Source organism: Eriocheir sinensis, unplaced genomic scaffold, assembly GCF_024679095.1.
Source record: "Eriocheir sinensis breed Jianghai 21 unplaced genomic scaffold, ASM2467909v1 Scaffold1, whole genome shotgun sequence".
In the NCBI taxonomy this organism is placed as follows: Eukaryota; Metazoa; Arthropoda; class Malacostraca; order Decapoda; family Varunidae; genus Eriocheir; species Eriocheir sinensis.
This window is the reverse complement of record NW_026110295.1, coordinates 503260-514680: the sequence shown is the minus strand read 5'-3', so window position 1 is coordinate 514680 and position 11421 is coordinate 503260. Positions and strand designations below refer to the sequence as shown.

General features: G+C 47.0%; 1 non-coding gene across 1 annotated transcript; it reads left to right on the top strand.

The window, feature by feature from the left end:
• Positions 1 to 328: 328 nt before the first annotated feature.
• Positions 329 to 489, top strand: LOC126988865 (5.8S ribosomal RNA). The gene has a single exon (XR_007742598.1). It is a non-coding gene; the product is annotated as a 5.8S ribosomal RNA (ribosomal RNA).
• Positions 490 to 11421: the final 10932 nt, after the last annotated feature.

Genomic DNA, 11421 nt, shown 5'->3' with positions numbered 1-11421 from the left:
GGAATAGGCTTAGCAGTCATGTGGTGAGTGCCAATACAATTGTCACATTCAAAAATAGACTAGATAAATTCATGGACAGCGATATTAGGTGGGGTTAGATACACGGGAGCTTAGGGTCACAGGAGCTGCCTCGTACAGGCCTACCGGCCTCTTGCAGACTCCTGCGTTCTTATGTTCTTATGTTCTTATGTTCTTAAAACAACCCTTCCCCGGGTGGAATAAGCACACAGTCAAACCCTAGACACTACGTCTTCCCACATCGTCTCCCGAGGCAGAGACGGCGGAAGTCTGATGAGAGTCGGCAGCGTCCAACGTAAAACAAAAATACAACTCTTAACGGTGGATCACTCGGCTCGTGGGTCGATGAAGACCGCAGCAAGCTGCGTGTCGGTATGTGAATCGCAAGAATACCAGATACATCGACAAGTCGAACGCACATTGCGGCGGCGGCCACTCTCATGTGCTGTCGTCACTCCTACACGAGGGTCGGATATACATTCCATGCATCGGCTTTGTCAGTAATGACATCTGGGGACGTCGAAGGCCCAGGCGGATTGATACCCCGACGTCTGCGTTTACGCGGTCGAAGGGGGAAACCTCTGGTGTCCTGGCAGCCCTGCGACGGTCGTGTAGCAGAGGGGCAAACCCTCTCGCGGCGTGCAAAAGGTCGGTGACCCACCCAACCCGTCTTGAAACACGGACCAAGGAGTCTAACATGTGTGCGAGTCATTGGGCGCACTAAACCCAGAGGCGTAATGAAAGTGAAAGGGGGGCGTCCCGGGGTCTTCGGGCCTCGGTCGGCGTCCTCCGGGGCCGATCCCCGACCGGCCGCTGCCGCCGAGTTTCCCATCCCAAAGGGGGGTCGAGGGGGGTGCGCGGGGTGAGTCCCTTTCCCCCGTCGCTTACCTCCGGCTTCGCGGGTGCTCGGTGCGCACGGTGGTCCGTCTCCTTCGCGGGAGGCGCTTGTACGAAGGGGGGCGCAGGCCCGGGACTTGCCATTCGACGCCGTCGTGCAAATCTGTTGTTGGCCTCGCCGGCGTTGTTTGGGCTCTCGGTTGGCGCGCCGCGCGTCAGGCGGGCTTCGGGTGGGGGTTTCGGCTCTCATCCGGGTTCGTCCCGCGCCGATCCTGCTCTGTCCGGAGTGGCCTAGCACGCGTGCTGTCGGCAAGTACCATGAGCAGACATGTTGGGACCCGAAAGATGGTGAACTATGCCTGGCCAGGATGAAGCCAGAGGAAACTCTGGTGGAAGTCCGTAGCAATTCTGACGTGCAAATCGATTGTCAGAGCTGGGTATAGGGGCGAAAGACTAATCGAACCATCTAGTAGCTGGTTCCCTCCGAAGTTTCCCTCAGGATAGCTGGTACTCGCGGAAACGGAGGAGTTTCATCCGGTAAAGCGAATGATTAGAGGTCTTGGGGACGAAACGTCCTCAACCTATTCTCAAACTTTAAATGGGTGAGATGCCGAGCTTGCTTGAACGCTGAAGCTTCGGGTACTAATCCGAGTATCTAGTGGGCCAATTTTGGTAAGCAGAACTGGCGCTGTGGGATGAACCAAACGTCGAGTTAAGGGGCCTAAACGAATGCTCATCTAGACCCCATCGAAAGGCGTTGGTTGCTATAGACAGCAGGACGGTGGCCATGGAAGTTGGAATCCGCTAAGGAGTGTGTAACAACTCACCTGCCGAGGCAACTAGCCCTTTAAATGGTATGGCGCTCAAGCATTCTCCCGATACTCGACCGCCGGTGGCACTAAAGGCCAAGCTCCCCTCTTCACCGGGGGGAGCCCAGGTCTCCAAGCCCCGGCGAGTAGGAGGGTCGCCGGGGTGAGCGCTGAAGGGATCCGGCGCGAGCCGGCCTGGAGCCGCCCCTGGTGCAGATCTTGGTGGTAGTAGCAAATAGTCAAGAGAGACTTCCCTTGAAGGGCGATGTGGAGAAGGGTTCCATGTGAACATCAGTTGGACATGGGTTAGTCGCTCCTAAGCCCAAGGCTAAAGCCTTATCCCATGCTAGAGGCAACGGCCAAGCGAGTTGTCGTCACTGCCGTGGCGGCTCATCCGTGAGAGATTCTTCTCAGTTGCCGATGGGAATTCGTGGCGAAAGGGAATACGGTACTTATTCCGTAACCAGGCCTGGATGCCAACCGGGGCTAGGTTCCTTCTTGGGCCGGCCCTTGGTGCAGGAACCCGGTAACGGGAACCAACTCGCGTCCATCGGCGGTGGTCCGGGGAAGTGTTTTCTTTTCTGTTTAAGGCGCCGTGACCCTAGAAGCCACTCGCAGAGCGAAAGGGTGTTGGTAACACGGTCTGCCGTAGAGCGCCGCGGTTCTTGCGGCGTCCCGAGTACCACCGCCGGTCCGTGAAACATGCGAGGCAGGTAACTGCATGGGGCGAAGCGGGGGGGTCTGCTGCTGCTGCCCGCTGCCGGGCGTCGTTCTGCGGCGTCACGGCGCGGCGCACGTACGCACGCGGCCTCCGCGATGCACCCCAGTTTCGGGCCTGTGCGTACCCATATCCGCAGCCGGTCTCCAAGGTAAGAAGCCTCTGGTCGATAGACTAATGTAGGTAAGGGAAGTCGGCAAATTAGATCCGTAACTTCGGGATAAGGATTGGCTCTGAGGATCGGGCCAGTCGGGCCTGTGCGGGAAGCGGGCCTGGGTTCGGGCGCTGGACTGGGCTCAGAGGCTCTGAGCTGCGCGCGGTGATGGGTGATGCCGTCTACCCTGCGGCGCCGACGTCGCCGGTGTCCGCCCATCCGCAGTGTCTCGCCTTCCCCGGTGGCGGCGACCGCATGATACCCCCTTGGGGTACTTTCATGCGGCCGGCGTGGATGGCGGGCTCGGAGTAACAGCTCTCGAGTCTCGCATCCCCCGATTAAAGCATGACCTTCTAGCCCGCCTCAGGCAGTCCCATGACCCTGCGGTGAGGGCTGCAGCAGAAGGTGCAAGTCCGCTCGACGACGCCTCTACTCCATCAGGGAGGAAGAGAGAAGAAAGGAGTCGCTGGTCCGAGAACCTTTACGGTTCTGTTGACGGTCGGGGGCTGCGAGGAGCCACTCAAACACCGGTATCCGCAGCCTTCCTGGACGGATCTGCCCTGATGAAGGGCGGGATTTATTCGAAGGCGGTGAGGCTTAGAGGAGCCTTGCTGCCTACGAAATCCCGTTCGGGGCTTGCTCCGTGCGGCCGACAATGAAATACCACTACTCTGATCGTTTCTTTACTTACTCGGTGAGACGGAATCGGAGTTTCCCCACGTGGGATTGCCTCCTGTTTCCAGCCTAAAGCGGCGGAAGGGAGGGCGCGCTTGGTTTCGGCCTTGCGTTAGCCTGACCGGGCGTTCGCGCCCGCCGCGATCCGCTCCGAGGACATTATCAGGTGGGGAGTTTGACTGGGGCGGTACATCTGTCAAACGATAACGCAGGTGTCCTAAGGCCAGCTCAGCGTGGACAGAAACCTCGCGTAGAGCAAAAGGGCAAATGCTGGCTTGATCCTGATTTTCAGTACGAATACGGACTGCGAAAGCAGGGCCTATCGATCCTTTTGACTTAATGAGTTTTAAGCAAGAGGTGTCAGAAAAGTTACCACAGGGATAACTGGCTTGTGGCGGCCAAGCGTTCATAGCGACGTCGCTTTTTGATCCTTCGATGTCGGCTCTTCCTATCATTGTGAAGCAGAATTCACCAAGCGTTGGATTGTTCACCCATAAAAAGGGAACGTGAGCTGGGTTTAGACCGTAACTCAGACGGGTTAGTTTTCGTCGATTTTGGGGGGCGGAGGGTGGGGGTGGGATTCCTTAAGTAACACGAGTTTCTCACATGAGGTAACGACCCCTAAGAGTGCTCTCATCTCACCCGGGCTTGTTAGTTCTCGGACTGGAGGTGAGGCTTTTTCGATGCTACTTAAGCCATAGGAGCCCATGTTAAAAAAAAAAAATGTCTCACGTGAGTCCCAAGTGAGACAAGGTCTCACTTTTGGAAGATAAGTCTGTCGCGGGACGGAGCAAAGGGTCCTAATGTCGCTACAGTCATAACCGCTGGATCTAATGGAACCCTGCATAGTGGCAACACCTTGTCTCTTAAAAATATTAACACTGCCTTTTTTCGTCAATATAACTTCAATAACTTCGGTATACAGCGTCATTTGACATTACTTTGTAATTATCTACATTACTTTTGATTTAATTATCTAAAATCAGTTTTTCGACTTTTTACGGAAAAAAAAAGTTTTTTGCGTGGTCTAAAGTTTAGAATTATCTAAAAAAGATTTCATTGACGTATCCTATTTATTTCTGATTTGAATTGATTTTGGAGAAAAAAATGGAGTGAAGTTATTTTGACACCGCCACGTGTTTCTTTTTCGAATTTCGCCCTGATTCTCAGATATGTTGAAGATGACAATTAGTACTTTATATTAATACAAATTACAACATTGTACACCGTATTTTTTTATGAAAAGTTATTGTAACCCGAAAAACTAGATCGTTTGTGTTATCCGTTGTATTGTTTCGACCTATTCCATTTTAGCAGCAGAAGGTATTGCTTTCTTTTTTATTATAAGTACACTTAATTTTGCTTCTCTGGGCCGATATTTACTTAGATGTCTTACAGGTTGCCATGATTCTTTTTAGCCCCTTGAGCCAGGTGTACGTAGACTCGACAAGTGTAAATCGGTCCTAAACTTGCAGCACGCTGCTACATTAGTTCCGAGACTTCAAACTTCTTTTTTTTTTCTTTTTTAAAGCATGCACATATAATTTCCTCGTGCAAAAACAAAGCTTTTATTTTTTGGCACGTAACGGAGAGTTCCTACATTTTCTTCATATTTCGGCTTTCCCTTTCATCCGATAATCACTGGGCACCAATATGTGATGTATTTTTGCGTTATTCATTATATTGTGTTGTCGGCTACCTTAAGTTTTAGTTTTTGCTCTGACAAGAATGTTTTAAAAATCGATTACATACGAGTCTTTACCTGGTGTTTGGGAACATTATAAGTGGCAACTTTGAAGAAATTTAATTTCCAGGTCCGTAAAATATCGAGGAGGCAACGATAAACTAGAATTTTATAACAGAGATGATTGACGTGATTTTGAAGGTTGTATGTCTTTTTAATGACATGGCAGCCTTCAGAAGGTAATGTAAAATGTACAAACTGGAAAGTTTTCCTCCTCCATGCACCATGTTTAGACCCAGCAAATGTACGTGAGGTAGATTTAGACCACCGATTCATATATAAGAGCTGGAGTTCTACAAATAGTTCCCTTAAGAATACTATTCCTTATGCCATTAGCTTTGCCTGCAATCTCTCTCACATGAAGATGGAACATGAGAACACAATCAATCCTGACCCCAAGATCTTTGTAGTTGTCAACATCTAAAATGGGTTGCTCACCAATTAAGTACTGCAAGAGAACAGGTGCACATTGAAAACTTCTACAAAAGTTCATTCTAACACTTTTGCTAATTGAAAAAGACAAACCTCAAAATCTACTTATATTGAAGTATAGGTTAATATATCTCTGCAGAAAAAGATGGGAACTGAAATAACTTGGCATCTGCAAACAGACATAATTTACAATTTAAATCAAAAACAACATGATTGATATAGATAAGAAACAGCTAGGAACCAATCACTGAACCCTGTGGGACATCGCTACCATCCTATACTAGATAACTCTCACCACCACTTCCATTTTCCTTCCAGCCATGTATTCACTCAGCCAGCCCAGCAAACAGCCTTCAACTCCACTGCTAGCTAGCATCCTAAGTAACAGTCTGTGGTTAACAACATCAAATGCCTTTTTAATTAAATAAAAAAAATATAGCATCCACTGACGATGATGATGATTATTAGGAAGTCTGTCTTGGCGCCGCAACTTTAAGGTCATGTGGCGCCGAATAAAATATTAAATAAACTATATCTTGAAACTATACCAAAGAGTTTTTAATTAAAAACAGGGTGAAATAATTAAATTGTAAAAAAAGGTTAAAAATTAAAAACGATAAAACAACAATAAAAGGTCAATAAAACCTACAGGAGGATGAGGACGCCAGCCTCCTGTAGGAAGCCATACACGTCGTGCCCCGGGGAGAGTGTTTTTTTCCCCCAGCACCAGTAGGGCTGAACTCCCCGGGATACGAGGAAGCCATGTGTGTATCGAGTATGACCCACTCTAAGGCGCGTCAGAGCAGTCTCCTTACGATTCCTAATATGAGAATACGACCAGGGACACACAGCCATGGTCGTGACTTCCCCCATCTTTGTCGTGGCAATTACAGCCGCCCACCTGCGCTGTCACACACTCCTGAGTGCAGACCGCACGGTGTGATGCAAATCCTTAAGTGGAAGAGCGCACTGTGAGGGAGGACGAGAAGCAGCGGCCCGTGCCACCCCATCGTCCTCCTCATTACCACGCACAGAAACGTGGGCAGGTACCCAGCAGAAGGTCACTTGATGTCAACGCTGTTTTGCTAAAACTAACCAGCTAAAAAAATATATAAAATGATAGGGCGGGTGCTCCTAAATATCCTATTGCAATCAGGGCTGCCTGTGAGTCAGAGTATATTGTATAAGTATCAACAGGTTGAGAAAAAATGACGCGAATTGCTAAAAGAATTGCAGATCGCTCTGCGGTAAAAATTGAGGCAATAGCAGGCAAGGTTCCAGAACGGGAAAAGTCTGGAAAGACAGTTCCATATCCAACGCCAGCATCGGATTTGGAGCCGTCCGTGTACAGAGGTGGCGTGACTAGCTGAGTGGGTAAGGAAAAGCTGTCGAGTAGTTGCCGTCGAGATGCTTGCCTTATTAAAGTTAAAATATCGGCAGAAATGTGTGTTTGGAAATACCAACGGTGTGATCGGGGGTACCTGATATACTGCTATTGGGAAGTATGGTAGTGAGAGGTCCCCAATGGCATTCCGGACACGGAACCCAAAGGGGCGAAGTAGGAGAGGTTTGTTTTTGTATATTGTATCTAAATTGGTGTCAATGACAACTGTGTATGTAGGGTTGTTAGGTTGGCGTTGTAGTCTGTACCAGTAATTAATTAGTAGTCCGTCTCTATGTAAGTCCAAGGGTGGCACTCCCGCGTCAACTAAAATACTTGATTTTTTTTTTCCCTTTTTTTTTTTTTTTTACGTCGTTGCCTGTTGCGCCGGTAGGCATCTTCCTGATGGTCGGCCCAGCCCGTTCTGGCGCAGGCGAGTGTTTATAGTGGCGCCATCTTGCATTGGCTCAAGCTGCCCCCCGGAACTCGTTCTTGATTCGCTTGGACCGCCTCCTCTAGAGTCCGGGTTGATGGGTGGTCTTCAGGACAGCATGTGGGTAGTTTTAAGCCACTCGGCGGTGACTGAAAAATCCGAGTGGTAGCATGGGGATTCGAACCCGCGTCGTCCATCACGCGGTGAATGTGGGCCCAGTACGCTACCAGTTCGGCTACCGCCTACCCTGATATGGGGGATGGTCTAAATGCGCCAGTTGACAATCGGATTGCAGCTTGTTGGACTGCGTCAAGTGTGCGGAGGCGGCGGTTGATGCAAATGTGTATACTTTGCAGCCGTAGGACAGTCTCGACTCGGTGAGTGCCTGGTAGAGCCGTAGGAGTATGTGCGGTCAGCGCCCCAAGAAGTGCATGACAGGACACGAAATAGATCAAGCGATCTCATGCACTTAGTCTTTAAGGCTTTTATGTGTGGGAGCCAAGTGAGGCGCCTGTCGAAGATAAGTCCCAAAAACTTGTGTTCCTTCACGACAGGTAGACGTGAACCGCACATGATGACATCAGGGTCTGGATGGTGGCCTCTCTGGCGACAGAAGTGCATAATAACCGACTTGGAAGGTGAAAATCGGAAGCCATGCATCTCCTCCCATCTGGATATCCTGTCGATGGCATGTTGCAGTCTTCGCTCTGCGGTAGAAATTCGAGACACCGAGTACCAGATAGCCAAGTCGTCGACATAAAGGGAGGACGATACCCCCTCAGGAAGCAATGTTGCATTTTTGGGGGGCAACATGTAGAGAAAAAGTCAGAAATATGCCAAAAAAGGAGAAAAAAAAGCAAGAAGAGAGAACGATCCCCGGAAAAAAAGGAAAGAAATGAAAGAAATCTTGAAAAAAAGGGGATCAAAAAAGGAAATAAATGAAAAAAAAATGGAAAAAATTCAACCTCAAAAATTGAAAAAAAGGACTAATAAAAAAAAAAAACCCGGACAGGAAAAGCATAAATTTTTTTTTTTTGCAAGAAGTCGAGAAAAAAGTAATACATCTGCCAAAAGAAGAAAGAAAAGGGAACAATCCATGGAAAAAAAAAATGAAAGAAATCATCCCAAAAAGGAAACAAACAAAAAAATAAAAATAATCACAAAAAAAATGGAAAGCAATGAAAAAGCATAAAAAAAGGAAAAGAAAGAAAGATATGGAAATAAATTAAAAAGAAGTCAACCCAAAAATGGAAAGAAATGAAAAGAAATTGAAAAAAAAAATGGAATAAAAAGGAGTCATGAAAAAAATGGACAGGAAAATGAAAAAAAGGAGAAAATATATGAATTTGCCCCCAAATCACCAGGAAATGGAAGAAAACAGCGAAAACCAAGCCCCAAAAAACGAGAAGAAGAGAGTCAGGGAAGACGGACACTCGCCCACCGGTGTGTGTGTGTGTGTGTGTGTGTGTGTGTGTGGCAGACGACCAGCACGTCCTCTCCTGGCCACGCGACTAGCGAGACTGGAAGTAGCTCGGGGTGGGCAGGTACCGGTACCAGTATCGGTACTAAAGGTACCAGCTATACGGTACGGTACCGGTACCAGTTTTCGGTACCAGGTCCAATACTAGCCAGTCGCTCATGGTGTCCCTCATTTCTTCTTCACACGCGTGAGACTGAGTGGATATCTCGGTGATATGGACATTATCTCTCTCTCTCTCTCTCTCTCTCTCTCTCTCTCTCTCTCTCTCTCTCTCTCTCTCTCTCTCCACTGAATAAAGTGAATATTTATTTTTTGATAGAAATTAGCATATATATAGTTACTATGGATAGACTCATAGTCTAATAACAATAACTATATATATATATATATATATATATATATATATATATATATATATATATATATATATATATATATATATATATATATATATATATATATATATATATATATATATATATATATTAGCAAAACTATAAAAAAAGAATCGGACATGAAGAATTATCTAATAGATAAGTTAATAAAATAATGGAGCCGAACGGGAGGATGGAAACATCAGGCAGGACAAAATGGCGGGAAGACGGACATGCAGCGACTCGCACAGCCGGGCCCAACACCACACAGCCAAGCATGGGGGACGAGCGTGTCCCTATAAGCGCCGGCACTGGGAACCCAAACGGTACTAATGGTACCGTTAGTCTTCCGACACTTTGAGCGGGGCCCAGTACCGATAGTGTCATGTGAGCACTCGGCACTGAGCAGTACCGATTTGTAATGATTCCACTCGGCACCACTCGGTACCGGTACCGGGTCCCGAATAAAGTATTGGCAGCGTTTTTTCTGTCCTGTGACAACATTATTAAAGGTCATGTTTGATTCCTTGTCCCTGGAGCAGCGTGTGAGCTCATTCATAAAGTGTGCTCCCAAATCACTCATGTTTATGGATAACTTATCATCATGCTTGTTGAAAACTCTGGACTTAAGTCCTCTATAAAGAATATCCAGATCCTTTGACATTGCTTCTGGATCTGTATTAGTTGACTGAAAAAAAAAGGTATTTACTTTCTCAAACTCTGACACAAGAGGGGAAAGAAAAATGAAAGAGGTAATTAATATCATCAGAAAGCATATCATGAATCATTTTTGCTCTGTATCTCACTTCTGGTGTCCCTTCTTGCATTGCCAACCTGAAGTAGCATTTAAGTTCATTCCAGTTTTTAATTAGTCTCTTGATAACGCGTCCTTGTATCAGCCATTTGGTATGACAGCTTAAAAATGGCACATTAACTGTGTTCTTGTCACTGCATTCTCCTTCATATTGTTCATCATTCATTTCTTCAAACAGCTGCTTATATGTCGAAGTGTACTGTTTGAAAACCATCCAGGAATGTCTACAAGCAAAAATCCAAGGCTTGCAGGCAAGGATTCAAATGATTTTTGGACACTGAGTGCCAAGGAGTGGCAGACACATTTATTCAGTATGCATTTCGGGGACGCTTCTTTAATCCTCGACCAGACACTGTAGTTTTCCCCAACCATAGCAGCAGCTCCATCACAGGCAAGACCAATACAATCATAAAGTGACAGACAATACTCTGGCCTGGAAAAGGAGTGGCCTGGAAAAGGGCCACTCCAGTTGCCTGAACTACTGGGTACAGTCCTAAAAATGCAGTCATGAATTTTTCAGACTTTTCACTATAATATCTTACACAAATTGCCAGGAGTTTTTCCACTGGAATGTCAGTAGTTTCGTCAAGCATAAGAAAATATTTTACCATTAATATCATATTTCACTTCAGCCTTAAGGAATGGGGATAAAACAGAACTTATGAGAGTGGTACACTTTGTTCGGTGAAGATGAATGTTTCCCAGGTGATCTCTTGTTTGGATGGAACAGTGACAGCACATCGTAAGGGATAACTCACTTTCTGCCCTTTTCACATCATCAGACACTGGAGACAGCTTCAACTTTTTGGGAAAATGCACTGTTTTTGAAACTGACACTGAACTGACAATTTTTCTGTGCTGGGCTTCTTGTTCATGTTTCCCCAAAGTTCCTCGATGAGTCTGCAAAGTCTTGCGGCATAACTTGCAGAAAGCAAGATCAGAACCCATAGATAACACACTGGTGAACCAGGGAAATTCTTTTTCCCATCGCCCTCCATGGCTCTTAAATCTAAAGAAAAGTTATTTAGGTTAGGTTTGGTTCAGTTATGACACAAGCCTCATATTCACACACAACCCTATGAGTATAGTTGCGTACCTGTAGGTGCATTGATTGATTGATTTAAATTAGGCGCCGCAACAGCCAGGGTCGTATGGCGCCGCATTCAATGAGTTAAAAACTAAAGAAAAGAAAAAAAAACTAAAATAAAAGGGCTAAAAAAGGAACCTAACAAAGAAAACTAAGCAAAGCCAAACAAAATGAGACGAAACAAATCACACAGAAAACGGTCATAGCTCATGGAGAAGGCCAGCCTTCTCCATAAAGAGAAGTACCTCATATCCCGCGGAAATGCATCTCCCTCCCAGCATCAGCGAGAGACGGAATGATCCGTCTTCTCCCCGACACTGCGACAGGTATCGCACTCGCAGGTCCCCCAAACTGGGGCACTCGACCAGCAAGTGCCGCGCATGCGAGCGGTGCTCTGCCGCCCCGCGCCCTGCAGCGGTGTGGCTCTCTGATTTCGTGCGTCTCGCTCACGTAAACTGTAAACCT